Source organism: Haliotis cracherodii, unplaced genomic scaffold, assembly GCF_022045235.1.
Source record: "Haliotis cracherodii isolate W230 unplaced genomic scaffold, xgHalCrac1.p SCAF_17, whole genome shotgun sequence".
Taxonomy (NCBI): Eukaryota; Metazoa; Mollusca; class Gastropoda; order Lepetellida; family Haliotidae; genus Haliotis; species Haliotis cracherodii.
Genome location: NW_027266272.1, coordinates 24,690,293 through 24,705,832, shown reverse-complemented (window position 1 = coordinate 24,705,832; position 15,540 = coordinate 24,690,293). Strand labels below are relative to the sequence as shown.

The 15,540-nt window shown below is 40.2% G+C and overlaps 1 protein-coding gene across 6 annotated transcripts in view; it reads right to left on the bottom strand.

Annotated features, from left to right (window-relative positions):
- LOC139464984 (melatonin receptor type 1C-like) overlaps window positions 1-15,540 on the bottom strand; it is a 182,619-nt gene that overhangs the window by 53,941 nt on the left and 113,138 nt on the right. Inside the window, exon 1 of one of the 6 annotated variants that reach the window (XM_071246637.1) lies at window positions 13,711-13,743. The exons of 4 other annotated variants lie outside the window; for them this stretch is intronic. The gene's annotated coding sequence lies outside the window, so the exon portion shown is untranslated. Of the gene's footprint in view, window positions 1-13,307; window positions 13,448-13,710; window positions 13,744-15,540 lie in introns of those variants that run through there. One more of the 6 variants, XM_071246636.1, reaches the window with a different exon arrangement.

The following is a 15,540-nucleotide window of genomic DNA, read 5'->3' as shown; positions in this document are numbered from 1 at the left end:
GGTTATCCTTGCGTGCCCAAGTGATGCAACTCTGTATACTTAACAGTGAATTGGAGGGGGGGGAGAGGTTGGGTTGGTCATATGTATTTCTTGATGTCCCAAAATGAATTATTGACATGAAAAAGGGAATAAATAGTATACCAGCTCATCATAAGAACCCATAGCCATTGAATCTGAAACTCTCTGCATATAAAACAATACCTTGAAGAGCAGGAAATACATTTTAAATGGTATATCATCATAACTAGTGATGTTTTATATCAAATTTCATACTTTTATTGACCAATTTTGTTATACCTGATTATTCACCTGAATTCGCTGAAGGGATACGATAACGCTCATCAATTATTTGGACCCCGAAGGTAGGTTTTTTTTGTTTTTTTTAAATGTCTGGACACAAAAATTCAAATGTCCGGTGCAATATTTTAAACCGGACATTTGAAATTCCCAATCGGACATGTCCGGCGCATATGACCGTTTCCGGAACCCCTGCTTCTGACTTTCCCGGTTCGATATACCGGCCTGCAGGGATTCATGGGGAGAGTCTATAGGCCCCCAGTGTGCTGTTAGTTTGAGTGAAAGGGCTGATGTTCTGTAGCCAGCAATATAACACTTTTATCACCACAGTCTGTAAAATGATCAAGTCTTTTACAAGAGCCATGAAACTTTTATTGATAACATATGTGTTTCTGTTACAAAAAGCCTATGCATTTAAAACTTCCAATTTTCTAAATGCCTATCAAAGACTTAATCAAGGCCGATATTCCCATATTGATACACCTTGGGTACAATAAAGAATGAGTGAGTGAGTTTGGTTTTATGCACTTTGAACAGTATCACAGCATGTCAGCTTTAATGTGAGTTGGTTGGTTGGTTGCTTGCTTAACGCCGCACTCAGCAATATTCCAGCTATATGAAGGCGGTCTGTAAATAATCCAGTTTGGACCAGACAATCCAGTGATTAATATATCATGAGCATCAATCCACGCAATTGGGATTGATGACATGCATCAACCAAGTCAGCAAGCCTGACCACCCGATCCCGTTAGTCGCCTTTTACAACAGGCATAGTCACCTTTTAAGGCAAGCATGGGTTGCTGAAGACCTATTCTACCCCGGAATCTTCACGGGTCGCTTTAATGTGAGAGGAAAACCTGAAGTGATGCATGTTTCAGGAGAAACCCATCAAAGTTTGGTGTTGACAAACCTGGAAACATAATCTGTCCGAACAGGGATTTGAACCCATGCTTGTATGTTTCTTGCGAGCCCAAGGGATGCAACTCTGCACAGCAAATTGCGGCTGTTTAGACAAATGGGCCATCCGTGCCCCTAGTAACGAATGAGTAAGTTGGGCCTAACATCGCTGGCAGGAAAGCTCATTTGGCACAGGTTGTTTGTTTGTTTGTTGTTAAATGCCGCACTCAGTAATATTCCAGCTATATGACGACGGTCTGTACACAATCAAGTCTGGACCAGACAATCCAGTGATTGACATCATGAACATCGATCCCACGGCACAGGTTGTAGTTGTTGCCCACTTTGGTGCATGAAACCCTCAAGCAAGGGTGCTGACAAACCAAGGATCATAATAAGAACGAATCAGGGATTCAAACCAACAATCAGTGGATCCTAGGGCTACCAAGGCATATAACTCTGCACAGCGAATAAAACCACTTGTCTCACCTGGTCATGTCATAGGGCAGAAAACATATTTGAAAAGTACCGATACTTCTATATATTCTTGATCAGATGATCTAATCTGATGAGTGTAACTGTCAGAAAGCTTATGTGTGCAGCAGTCTACTATAGAATTTACACCCCCATTCATACACCCCCATCCTACAGATTAAATGCTAACCCCTGAGGCAGGATTGTTTGACTAACCCTAAAGACGTTTATAAGGGGGTGAATTAAAAGCTTCCCTAATTAGGACAACTCTATTTGCACTAATCCCAAAAGAGGTCGTAAAGGAAGATAAGAACAGTGATGGAGACCACAGGGTTAAATGAGCTCCTGTGAGGAAAGCGAGTGAATGTTGTTTTGTGAAAAAGTGCGCAATATTTCAGCTTTATCACTGTGATCTGTAAATAATGAAGTCAGGGCGAGGAAAACATTTGATTAACTGTGGCTACATATCTCCTCACCCGTAAATCACATCCCCTCTTACCTTCAAAAATTAATAAAGTTTTTCTATATTTCACAACTGGAGGCTTAGAGTCTGATCGTTCTGTTGGAAAAGTCTGTCATAAGGTAGGATTTACAATAGCCAGACTCCCAGTCCCTAGACACTAAATACAAATGACTCCAACTCAAGTCAAGAATGACTTGACCGCCTCCGTGATCTAGCGGTAGAGTGTCGCTATATAACTTATACGTGGAATAATCTTGGACGTGACGTTAAACCCCATTTCACTTCACCTCACCTCTAATGATTTGGGAAACGGTGGTATGCATCAACCAAGTCAGCGAACCTGACCACCTGATCCCGTTATATGCCTCTTATGACAAGCAAGTCGCCTCTTTGGGTTACGAAAGACCTAATCTACTCCAGCTCTTCACGGAAGTTATACACAGAAGTTTGGGATTTATGGAAATAAGGATGGGGAGGTGTGGGTAACATTTTATCAGGTGTACAGAAAAGACATCCTTACTTCCTTCTGGACTCCTTCCTTGTCGACTTTCACCATCTCCAGCAGCCCCATCACACATCTACACCTTCTCTTGGTATATTGTCTCAACACACTGTCCAACAGACGCCACCATCACACATCTACACCTTGTCTTGGTATATTGTCTTAACACACTGTCCAACAGGTGCCACCATCACACATCTACACCTAGTCTTGGTATATTGTCTCAACACACTGTCCAACAGACGCCACCATCACACATCTACACCTAGTCTTGGTATATTGTCTCAACACACTGTCCAACAGACGCCACCATCACACATCTACACCTAGTCTTGGTATATTGTCTCAACACACTGTCCAACAGACGCCACCATCACACATCTACACCTAGTCTTGGTATATTGTCTCAACACACTGTCCAACAGACGCTACCAGCACACATCTACACCTAGTCTTGGTATATTGTCTCAACACACTGTCCAACAGACGCTACCATCACACATCTACACCTAGTCTTGGTATATTGTCTCAACACACTGTCCAACAGCCGCCACCATCACACATCTACACCTTGTCTTGGTATGTTGTCTCAACACACTGTCCAACAGACGCTACCAGCACACATCTACACCTAGTCTTGGTATATTGTCTCAACACACTGTCCAACAGCCGCCACCATCACACATCTACACCTTGTCTTGGTATATTGTCTCAACACACTGTCCAACAGACGCTACCAGCATCACACATCTACACCTAGTCTTGGTATATTGTCTCAACACACTGTCCAACAGACGCTACCAGCATCAGGCAGGAAGTAAACATTGACCAACTGCCCCAACCTGATGTAGCCATGACGTAAGCTGTTAAGGTCCAGCTGGGGACCATGTGTAACATCACTGTGGTCCGGATGGCTAGCAGTCTTTCCTGTTTGATGAGAGGATTAACTGTAGTGGCAGTATCCTACACCATCTGTCTCTCTGTAATGAGGTTCGAATTGGTCTTCAGCATCCCATGCTTGTCATAATAGGTTACAAACGAGTCAACAAGAATGGATAGTCATGTCCACACTTGATAATTACAGACCACCGTCATACAGCTGGAATATTGCAGAGTGGAGCGCAGAGTTAAACAACGGACTTGTATAATATAGGTCCGTGGTTAAACAAAGAAAACCTGACGACCAAAAAGCTACCCCACAGCTCCAGTGACTGGGAGACCCGTGAAGATCTGGGTTAGAATAGGTCTTCAGCAACCCATGCTTGTCGTAAAAGGCGACTATGCTTGTCGTAAGAGGCGACTAACGTGATCGGGTGGTCAGGCTCGCTGACTTAGTTGATGCATGTCATCGTATCCCAATAACGTGGATCGATGCTCATGATGTCAATCACTGGATTGTCTGGTCCAGACTCGATTATTTACAGACCACCGTCATAAAGCTGGAATATTGCTGAGAGCGTCGTTAAACAACAACAAACAAACAAAACACAAACAGACAGGAAAAGCCCTGGTTTTAATGTTTCACATACTGTATATCTTATTCAGGGCCTCGTTCCTCAAAGTGATCTTAGCGCTATGATGATCGTAAGCCTATGTTAAAGTATGGGACTTTCAATCACCTCAGCGCTAAGATCACTTTGAGGAACGGGGCCCAAGCCTTATATCTCTAAAAGGGTATCATTATCAGCACTGTCACAAGATAGGTTGGGGGTCTTGTTCTCAACCAGAATCCCAATGGGATCAATCGCATCTCTACTGAATGGCTCTTGATGGCCCCCTTCATACACCACCTGTGATCCCCTATTGACACAGGCAACAGCGAACGGCTGTCATGTGTACAAAAACAGAGTCCTCATATTTCCTACTTCAGTGATAAATCTGTATGACCAGAGCATGAATATCTTCATTGCAAGGTACACAGCACTTTTCAACCCGCTATGACACAGTCATCCAACTGTGAGTTTGCCTAAGACCTCTACTGAGTGACTAGACAAGACATGCACTCAGGAACAGATGAGACATGTAGTTACGATTATATATATATATTTCCTGAATGAAAATACAACAAATATTTGTCCTGCAATGACACTGCAGAAAATGCACGTCATGTGTATTATGTGTAAATATTGCAGGTTACTTTGACTGCTGTTAGAACCTGCTCAGCTCTATGTCAAGACTCCTTAACATGTGACAGTTGTGTAGTGCATGTACTGTAAGCCAGTTCTTGGGTCAGTATTTCCCCTCAACACTTGACAGTTGTGTAGTGCATGTACTGTAAGCCAGTACTTGGGACAGTATTCCCCTTAACACTAACAGTTGTGTAGTGCATGTACTGTAAGCCAGTACTTGGGACAGTATTCCCCTTAACACTAACAGTTGTGTAGTGCATGTACTGTAAGCCAGTACTTGGGACAGTATTCCCCTTAACACTAACAGTTGTGTAGTGCATGTACTGTAAGCCAGAACTTGGGACAGTATTCCCCTTAACACTTTATAGTTGTGTGTAGTGCATGTACTGTAAGCCAGAACTTGGGACAGTATTCCCCTTAACACTAACAGTTGTGTAGTGCATGTACTGTAAGCCAGTACTTGGGACAGTATTCCCCTTAACACTAACAGTTGTGTAGTGCATGTACTGTAAGCCAGTACTTGGGACAGTATTCCCCTTAACACTAACAGTTGTGTAGTGCATGTCCTGTAAGCCAGTTCTTGGGACAGTATTCCCCTTGACACTTTACAGATGTGTAGTGCATGTCCTGTAAGCCAGTACTTGGGACAGTATTTCCCCTCAACACTAACAGTTGTGTAGTGCATGTTCTGTAAGCCAGTACTTGGGACAGTATTCCCCTCAATACTTGACAGTTGTGTAGAACTTGGGACAGTATTTCCCTCAACACTTGACAGTTGTGTAGTGCATGTACTGTAAGCCAGAACTTGGGACAGTATTTCCCCTCAACACTTGACAGTTGTATAGACCATGTACTGTAAGCCTTTACTTAGGATAGTATTTCCGTAAAATTATTAGGGAGGAAAGACGAAGATGACACAGGTCATTGCCTGGTACATTCTTTATAAACACATGAGAACAAAACACAATTGGGGAAGTCTGGGATTCAAACTAAGGATTAGTGGATCCTGGCACAACTAAGACACGTAACTCTATACATCTATGGGCCTAACACCTTTTGATATCAAATATATAAGTGAGTGAGTATGGTATTACACCCCTTTAAGCAATATTCCAGCAATACATGGCAGGGGACTCCAGAAATGTGCTTTACACATTGTACCCATGTGGGGAATCGAACCTGGACCTTTGGGGTGACCAGTGAACAATTTAACCACTAGGCTACCTCACCACTACTATGAAATATATAAAGAATATACACTAATGTATACACTAATCCATAATTAATATTTTTTCACATCAAAAGGCATTCAACTGAGGTGATAGGCTTTACATATCCTCATCTATTTCTTTTTCTTAAGATTTTTTCTCTCCAAATTTTTATTCATTTTTTTGTTATTCAGCTAATTACTAATTTATTTAGATAAAAAAAATAATTCTTGGGGGTCTGGCTTTAGAAAATAATAATTTCTTTTCTATTCAAATCTGTTTATTTATTTTGTGTTATTTAGTCATTAATCTGATGCAACGTCTATGCGTCATAACATCCTACAGGGCATTCAGGTAGCCTAGTGGTTAAAGCGTTGGCTCGTCACGCCGAAGACCCGAGTTCGATTCCCAACATGGGTACAATGTGTGAAGCCTATTTCTGGTGTCCCCCGCCATGATATTGCTGGAATATTGCTAAAGGCAGCGTAAAACCTCACTCACTCACTCACTCACTCATTGCGATGTAGACTGCAACTCAGGCTCCATCTCACTGGTTGGTGATGGTTTGTTGTTTAACGCCGCACTCAGCAATATTCCAACTATATGACGGCGTAAAACCATACTCACTCACTCACTCATAACATCCTACATGTCCATTCCATGTAGACTTGACTCTCTCAGGAAATAGTCACATCAAAGTTTGTTTGTTTGTTTGTTGTTTTACGCCGCACTCAGCAATATTCCAGCTATATGACGGCGGTCTGTAAATAATTGAGTCTGGACCAGAAAATCCGGTGATTGACATCATGAACATCAATCCACGCAATTAGGATTCGATGACATGCATCAACCATGTCAGTGAGCCTGACCACCCGATCCATTAGTCGCTTCTTACGACAAGCATAGTCGCTTTTCACGGCAAGCATGGGCTGCTGAAGACATATTCTACCCAGGATCTTCACAGGTCTTGTGATATTGGTGGTAGCGATTGATGGCAAAATGTCAAGGACAGTATTTGCAGGATGGCCAGTGAATTAAATGAAGTCCTACACCAAAGTCAGCATTTAACTTAAAGACATATCATACCAGTGTTATTTTCAGGTAAACAATTGACTTGCCTTTGCACGTGTTTGTGATGGGTCCCTCCAGGGGTGTAGGATACGCTCACCTTTCACAAACACCTGGTATCATCACTAGTTGATAGTGGATTATTTAAACTTGCTCATGATATAGTCAGAATCGTACAATCGACTCTGCTTTTAGCAGCGATTTATAATAATATGAAACATGTTTTGTCGCTTTAATTATTAATGACATATCATGGCAGGCTGCTACACATGATCAGTAAACTAATGGTCGACAGTATGAACATACATCCTTTTTTTTTTCCTGGACAATGACATCCTAAACCAAGTCACAGGTGAGAGTCTTGTTTGACATCTCACATAGCAATATTTCCATCTATAAGATGACAGCCCGTAAAATATTTTTCTGTTGTGGTTTTTATTTCAAGCAGGGATTTTATCCAGGACTCAAATGAGTGTCCTTGGCAGTTAAAAAAGGAACTATTCTTGTTTATTTAATATCAAAAATATAGTTTTGAAAAGTATCTTAATGTTGGATTCATACAATTATGTAACATTAAACCACTTCCTCTTTATTGGTCATGTTTTCACATTGACATACCCATCTCATTAGTCATAAATATTGACATTAATTAGAAACTGTGTATTCCCATTTGGGATTTTTTACTGACATTTACTGCAGACTTATATCAGCCTCTTGGCAGGTCTAGGGGTGCGGGTAGCCTATTGGTTAAAGCGTTAGGTCGTCACTCCCGACATGGGTACAATGTGTGAAGCCCATTTCTGGTGTCCCCTGCGGTGTTATTGCTGGAATATTGCAAAAAGCAGTGTAAAACCATACTCACTCACTCACTCACTCACTCACTTGGCAGGTCTAAATAAAACCATGACAAGAATTCATTTCAGAGCAAAATACACCGTATTTATTTTTTCAAATTTGGATTCCAGTATCTTTGAAAACGAAGAACATATGTTCAAAATAACCTAATATATCAATCAGGAATAATTTGGTAAAATCTGACATGAGCTGCCTGCGATGTGCACGATGTGCACGAACAAACACCAACTGCTAAAGAAAAAAGGCTATCAGATGAAAAACATCAATCCAAATTCCATATCAATCATTAATGCCAATAAAGCCATTCACAGAAGTCAGATCTTATTACTGATACAAGTGTCAAATGTCCCTGAGAACTGGCCCCATTACATAGAGCACCTCTCCATCAATGCGTCCAGTTTTAGGAATCACTGGAAACATTAAATGTGACCCTTAATGTGTCAAAGCCAAATCGACTAAATAATTTATTTCAAACATAAGACATTCCAATAGTGCAAAATAGATTGTGGTCATCATATCCTTACTTCAAAATGGATTATTTGGATCAATCGGTGTCCTGACCATAGCCCTTAATACCATCCTTATATCTTAGTCAAATATTGACCCTAGCCTAACACGATGACCCCAGACTACATGGAAACACTTAACACTGACAGCTTAAGTAGGTAGTACCTCACTTGCGAGACACATGATCTGTTTGACACACCGTTTCAAGGTTTACTCAGCAGAGTGGCCCAGTGATTACATATTTGGAAATAGTCACGTGGAAAGTAATACATCCAGATTATAGCTGTGCAGAAAGTAGTAGATTTGTTTGATAGTTGTGAAAATAGTAACATATTTGTAATGTGGTATGTTTGATATATACTGGTTTAAAATCCTTCATATGCATGAACAACGTCTTCCTAAATTAGCTTATAACATGCTTCTACATATAGATAACATGGGAAAGAATACTTGGACATCTATGAAATCTTTTATTTTCGCATGGTTTTGTTTTATATGGCTGTCAGTCAGTTGGAAATGAAAATATGTTTCTTAAAGAATTTCGAAATTGGTCTGTAAATATGTTCTACCAAGAATAGTATTCTACATTAGAGGATAGTTCACGTTATGAATACTACAATACTTTAAAGACTTTACTTCAACCAGAAATGTATTTATCAGTACTCACAACAGAAAACTTAAGAAAACATTTAATTAAATACTGACTTGGTTTACTAGACCTATTTGTAAATGAAGGAAGAAAACTGTCCATTGAAAAACTGAAAAGAATTTGTCCATTATGTTATCTAGAGAAAGAAAACGAAATTCTTTTTGTGTTTGTCAGTCCATTTTACAATGATCTTTGAAAAATATATATAAAAGATTATTTAATAGCAATGTTTCCAACTTTGTAGTTATTCTGACAACAAAGATATCTAATATATTAAATTGTTCTCTATGAATTAAGCATGCATTAGTCGAAAGAAATGAATTAATCAAACAATGTGTATATCCCAATGTGTAATATTTGTGAATGTATCTACATGTGTAACTCTCTCTTGTATATGGGTCAATGACAAATTTATACAACAGAGAGACCAAGTGATTACATATTCAGAAATAGTCATGTGGAATGTAATATCTCAAGATCACAGTTGTGCAGAAGGTAGCAGATTTGTTTGATAGCAGTAAAACAACAAGAAATATTTATGAGTGGTATGTGTGACATATGATTTACTCAGCAGAGTGGCCCAGTGATTACATATTTGGAAATAGTCATGTGGAACGTAATATATCCATATCAACGTCTAAAAGAAAGAAAGATTTTTTAACATTATTAAATTACATGAGAGATAATCGCAGCTACAAGAAACATATATTGTTTGACATATTATTTACTCAGCAAACCGGTAATGTGATTGTATAATGGGAAAGAGTTTTATGGAAAGTAACATATCCAGATAACAGTGCAGAAAATAGTACATAGTACAAAACATGGCACTGTGAATGGCAATACACAGTTCGAAAATCTTTCTGAAGATGTTCAAATGCTTGATAACAGAGACAAAAGTGAAAGTGGGCCCTTTGTAAATTAATTTTGGTAAAAACAAAATTGATTATTCTTGGTGAGCTCCATATGTGGAAACAACCAAAGACACGATAATGTGGTGGTCTGACAGAAATCTGAACTGCTGCAGAACTTAGTCAGGTTCTTGGGTCATTGTTTACACCACTCTCCTACCCAGAGTACCTTGCGGCCGGCAGCCAGCCAGCATAGTACCTCTGCCACAGGCCAGCGCCATGTGACGATTCGTCACATCTTTCACAGTCCATTCAAGATATTGAATATGCTTTTCATCCGTTTCATGTATGACAAGTCAACACATTTTCATAAACAAACGTCAAAGAATGGTTATGGTTCATTAAGAAAGTATCCTAATACGTGAAAATCTATTTGTTTTTGCGTAGTTATTCTTTGTTTACATGGGTTGTAAGGCTCCACGTGCTGTCATCGAAGCCTAACGGAGAGCTGGCGATAGTCTTTTTGATGCATAAATATATATTGTCATGCAACTCACTGTCGCAGTTGTAGTAGCATATCTATATAATTATGCAAAACAATATGTTAAGCGACCCCAAATACTTGCATTAGTCCGTCTACATTGATTTCTGAAAAAGCGCATTTGTTTACAAACAAGAGAAAAGTCCGGTCACGTGATATGCAAATTAGCCTGTTGCAGTGGTGTTATGCTGAGTCACCACTGCACCGGAGTGTGTGTTTACACTTGATGACCTTACCAAGAGGATCTATTTGTGTAATAATGCTTGGGGTATATGACTACATATTTTACTGAAGCTGTATAATTGTGCATATTCTGAAGCCTAATGTGCTGCTTATAGACAGTTGTGTAGTGCATGTACTGTAAGCCAGAAATTGGGACAGTATTTCCCTAAAAGAATGCATAATTCTACCGTATATGACCATAGATAAGCCAAATTTTGAGGATTAGATAAAAGATTTTGAGAAAGGGGTCGGCTTATGTGAAGGTTGCACATTCATCAAACGCCTTTTTTGTTGGTTGAAAAAACTACATCATATTGCTGCAGGTGAATGAACAATGCTATAACAAACTTTGTCAATGAAAATGTGAAATTTGCAATTATACATCACCAGACATGATGATTTACCCTCTTGATTGTATTTCTTGTTATGCTAGACACAGTTTTATAAAGATTACCGTGTGTATTGTCTCATAAACTAAGCCGGAAATAGCAATCAGCTGTATACACGTTTTCTCCCAATCTACTGACAATTATGATATTACCCAATAATATCACAGAAATGAATTTTGATGCAATGATCGGAAAAAAATAGTATCTTGAACAACTATTTTACTACCACCCTGAGACTATAAAGCGATGGACCAGGCAATCCAGTGACACGACAGTGCATTTACCGATTTTCTTGAAACTAGAAACGATATGTTATATATTAAAAAAGGGAAAAAACAAAACTGATATGCATAATTCTCAGAAAGTCTAATATAATGAGAGGTGGGGGCGGTCAGGTACCCTAAAGGCTACAGCATTCGCTCATCCCGCCGAAGGCCTGGGCTCGATTCCTGACATGGATGTGATTCGATTCCTGTATGTGAAGCCTATTTCTAGTGTCCCCAGCTGTGATGTTGCTAGAATATTGCTAAAAGCAGCATAAAACCACATTCACTCACTTCTAGTTTTTTATGCATATCCCTTTGATTGCATATCAGAAATAAATAAATAAAACATGCATGCTACAATTGAATTTCTCTTAATCATTCACACAGCCACACGTTTTATACAGTCATGTCCCGCTTACACGGACTTCAGATATCCGGAAACCTCGGTTCCCAGACGATTTTCATTCAAAACAAAATAATTACTATATAAATTTACCCGTATATACGGAAATTCAGTTTCCAGAACCGGATGGTCATTTTCATACACAAAACACTGAAATTCACACAAAATTGTTTCACTTATCCGGACAATACACTTCCGCTGGTGGTAATCCTTCCGCTGGTGGTAATCATTGGTTCGTGAGAAGTCAATTAACCAAGTGACACTGAGTTACGTTTGAGATGAGCTTGTTTATTGTACATGTAATCCAATTCGATAAATATGGTGTCTGTCAGTAAGTTTGGAAACCATCAGTAAGCATTATGGCACTGAATTTGGACATACCATAGGAAAGTCGACAATTGGTGACATTTTAAAAGACAAGTCGTAATGTGCCTGTTAATGTAACTTTTCCAGTAAGAAGCTGGTTTCAGTTATACGGAACTTCGTTTATACAGACGAATTGTGAAATGACGCAAGTGTCCGTATAAACGAGGCAAGACTGTAATGAGAGGTGGGGGCGGTCAGGTACCCTAGTGGCTACAGCATTCGCTCGTCAGGCCGAAGGCCCGGGCTCGATTCCTGACATGGTTACAGTATGTAAAGCCTGTTTCTGGTGACCCCAGCTGTGATATTGCTAGAATATTGCTAAAAGCTGCATAAAACCATATTCACTCACTAATATACTGTGGTGGTGATTTGGAAATCATCTAGTTTTTTATGCATATCCCTTTGATTGCATATCAGAACAGACATGTCAGTTAAATAAAACATGCATGCTACAATTGAATTTCTCTTAATCATTCACACAGCCACATGTTTTGTTGTCGCTTGGAGTCTCACAGTGAACCATACTACTCAAAGAGGTTAAAGAACACCCACATTTTCCATATGACTACAGTTAATCTGTCATGGCTTGTATCTGTAGTGGTTTCTATGCTCATAGGGGGCAAACTCCATATTTTGCTGCAGTAAAACACTGACTAATGCCAAAATATGACAAATTAATGCATCAACATTCTGCAAATCTCTCATAGCAAATAAAACCAATCCATATAAAATAACTTCACATATATAAGGGGGCAGGGTGGCCCAGTCGTCTAAGGCGCCGCGATTTGCGTCCCTTGGGCACCCCAGAAACCTATGATTGTGGGTTCAAATCCTGGTTCGCCCTGATTATGTTTCTAGGTTTGTCAGCACCATAACCTGCTGGTGGGTTTCACCAAGGTGGTAAATGTCTGAGACCTGCATCACTTCGGGCTTTCCTCCCACATTAAGCTGACCCACCGTGATGTAACTGGAATACTGTTAAAAACGGCCTTAAACCCAACTCACTCAAATATAAACTAGTATCAATAACAAACCCTTACATGTGATACACACATACAGAAATATTTTAATACCCTTTCAATCATTAAAAAAGGGCATTGCTCAGTTGCATTGAATCATGTGTTGCACAAGTAAATAAAAGAATCACCTTAAGAAATATTAATAATGAACTATCGGCACCAAGAGCCTCCGGTAAAAATACTGTAAACATCAAAATATACCTTCAGGGACGATTTCCACATGTTTCAAGTCTGCATGTATCCAGATGCTTCAGTTGTGTAAGCTGTTCTAATATAAAGACTTTGGCAAACATTCCCACAGCAGCTGCCAAACAAATTTAATCTACTAAGAAAAGCCTGAACTCATCGCCGACTCACAATGAGCTGGTTCCAAGTGCAACAGCATTATCACAATACACTATAACAGTTCATTCACAACTCTGTCCACTCAAAAAGTGCACCGAACTGTCAGAGCCCTCCAATCATCAAGGAAGCCATAAATCTCCAGGAAATAGGAGCATTCACAATGAATATCCTGACATACAGAAATGGCCTGTGTTGTGTCAAGAATTTGATCACACATCCACACAAGTCGAGGCATGTACTGTCTGAACTTAAACATTACCTGCATTGATGAAGTGAGCCTGTGATAAAAAACCATGCATGATCTCCATCCAAGTTGTGAGACATGCAAACACTCCTTTGCAGAAACCGATCTAATAATGCACTTGTGGGCTCCTCAGTCAGCCCTACCACCCAAGACACTGTACGGAGCTGCGATATCCATCCTATATTGTTTTTTATCCTTACCATTTTCTTGTAGCTAAAGTTGCCAGGGCTTGGGCACATTCTTGCCCTTCACATGGTATGGCAGACTAGAAACTTGTGTAATGCTATACGCTAAGTGATAGGAACTTACAATCTTCAGAGTTATCTCCCTTGTTTGACAGTACCTGCTGCAGTATATAACACCTTGATTAGAGTACAGATGTCTGTTTATATGAGTCACAATCACAGCATGAAATTGTATGAAATTGGTTTCAGTTTTTATGGTTTTATAGAGGTGGTGTGGTGTGGTGTGGTGTGGCGTGGTGTTGTGTGGTGTTTTGGTGGTGTTTTGGTGGTGTGGTATGTTTATGTGGTGTTTATGTGGTGTGGTGTGGTGTGGTGTGGTGTGGTGTACATGGTGTGTTTTGGTGGTGTTTTGGTGGTGTGGTGTGTTATGATGTGGTATGTTTATGTGGTGTGGTGTGGTATGGTGTGGTGTGGTGTGGTGTGGTGTGGTGTGGTGTGGTGTGGTGTGGTGTGGTTTGAATTGTGTGGTGTGGAGTGGTGTAGTGGCGTGTGTTGTGGTGCGGTACATGCTCAAATATTAGCAAATACAAACCCCAAAACTTGAAACTCTGCCCTTTTCACACATTTCACCCTTATATCTTACATTTGGGGAGGTTGCGAGGTGAAACAGGGTTAAAAGTCATTAATATAGAGATGTGTCTACAATTTGCTTGTTGTAAGTCCAAAACATGCTGTAAAAGAACCAAAGTCATTTTCTCATTCATGAGGAAATGCTACACAGCGGCAAGGATTTGCAAATATATTCTTTATCCCGGTCAGTGGATCAGCTTGCACTTGATTTCAATCTCAGCTCCCTGGGGAGCATACAACACAAGCGGCCTGTGAGGTGGGAGCAGGTAAACGGTCACATTACCATCTCATCTCACTGGGTTCCTGTTCACTGCTGGGTGAACAGAGGCACATTTCAAACAAAGTCACATGCCCAAGGACACACCACATGTGTTACATGTGTTTCGGTGTGAGGCAGGACCAAAGCTTTGGAAACTCCCAGTAGCCAAGCTGCGGAACTGGGTCACCCATCCAACTGCTCTCTGAGACAACAGCTAGACAAGCACTTAGTCAATGAAAATACGTATTATAAATAATAATAAAAAATTCTTCGAAAGAACCTTTCCTAGATTTGGTTAGTTTGATCTAGACTTGCCTAGGCTTTTAGTAATATAAATATCTGAAAAATATAAATTCCACAGTCATGGTGCAGGACTAACCAACAGCTTGATTTGTGTGCTGTACACAGGACCATATGGTGATCAGGCTGACAAACCAAACAATGAGTGAGTGAGTTTGGTTTTACGCCGCTTTTAGCAATATTACAGCAATATCACGGCGGGGGACACCAGAAATGGGCTTCACACATTGTACCAATGTCGGGATTCGAACCCGGGTCTTCGGCGTGACGAGCGAACGCTTTAACCACTAGGCTACCCGACCGCCCCTAACCAAACAATGAACAAAGGGGGAGACACTACCTTCGAAGGTTGTCTCCAAGTCTTGGAATCCTTTCCTCCTTTAACAGACTCTTCTGTGCCAAGACACATAACAGCCTAGAGCCACCTTGTTGTGCAGGAGTTGATGTCCCCAGAGGATCCATCTTGACCCC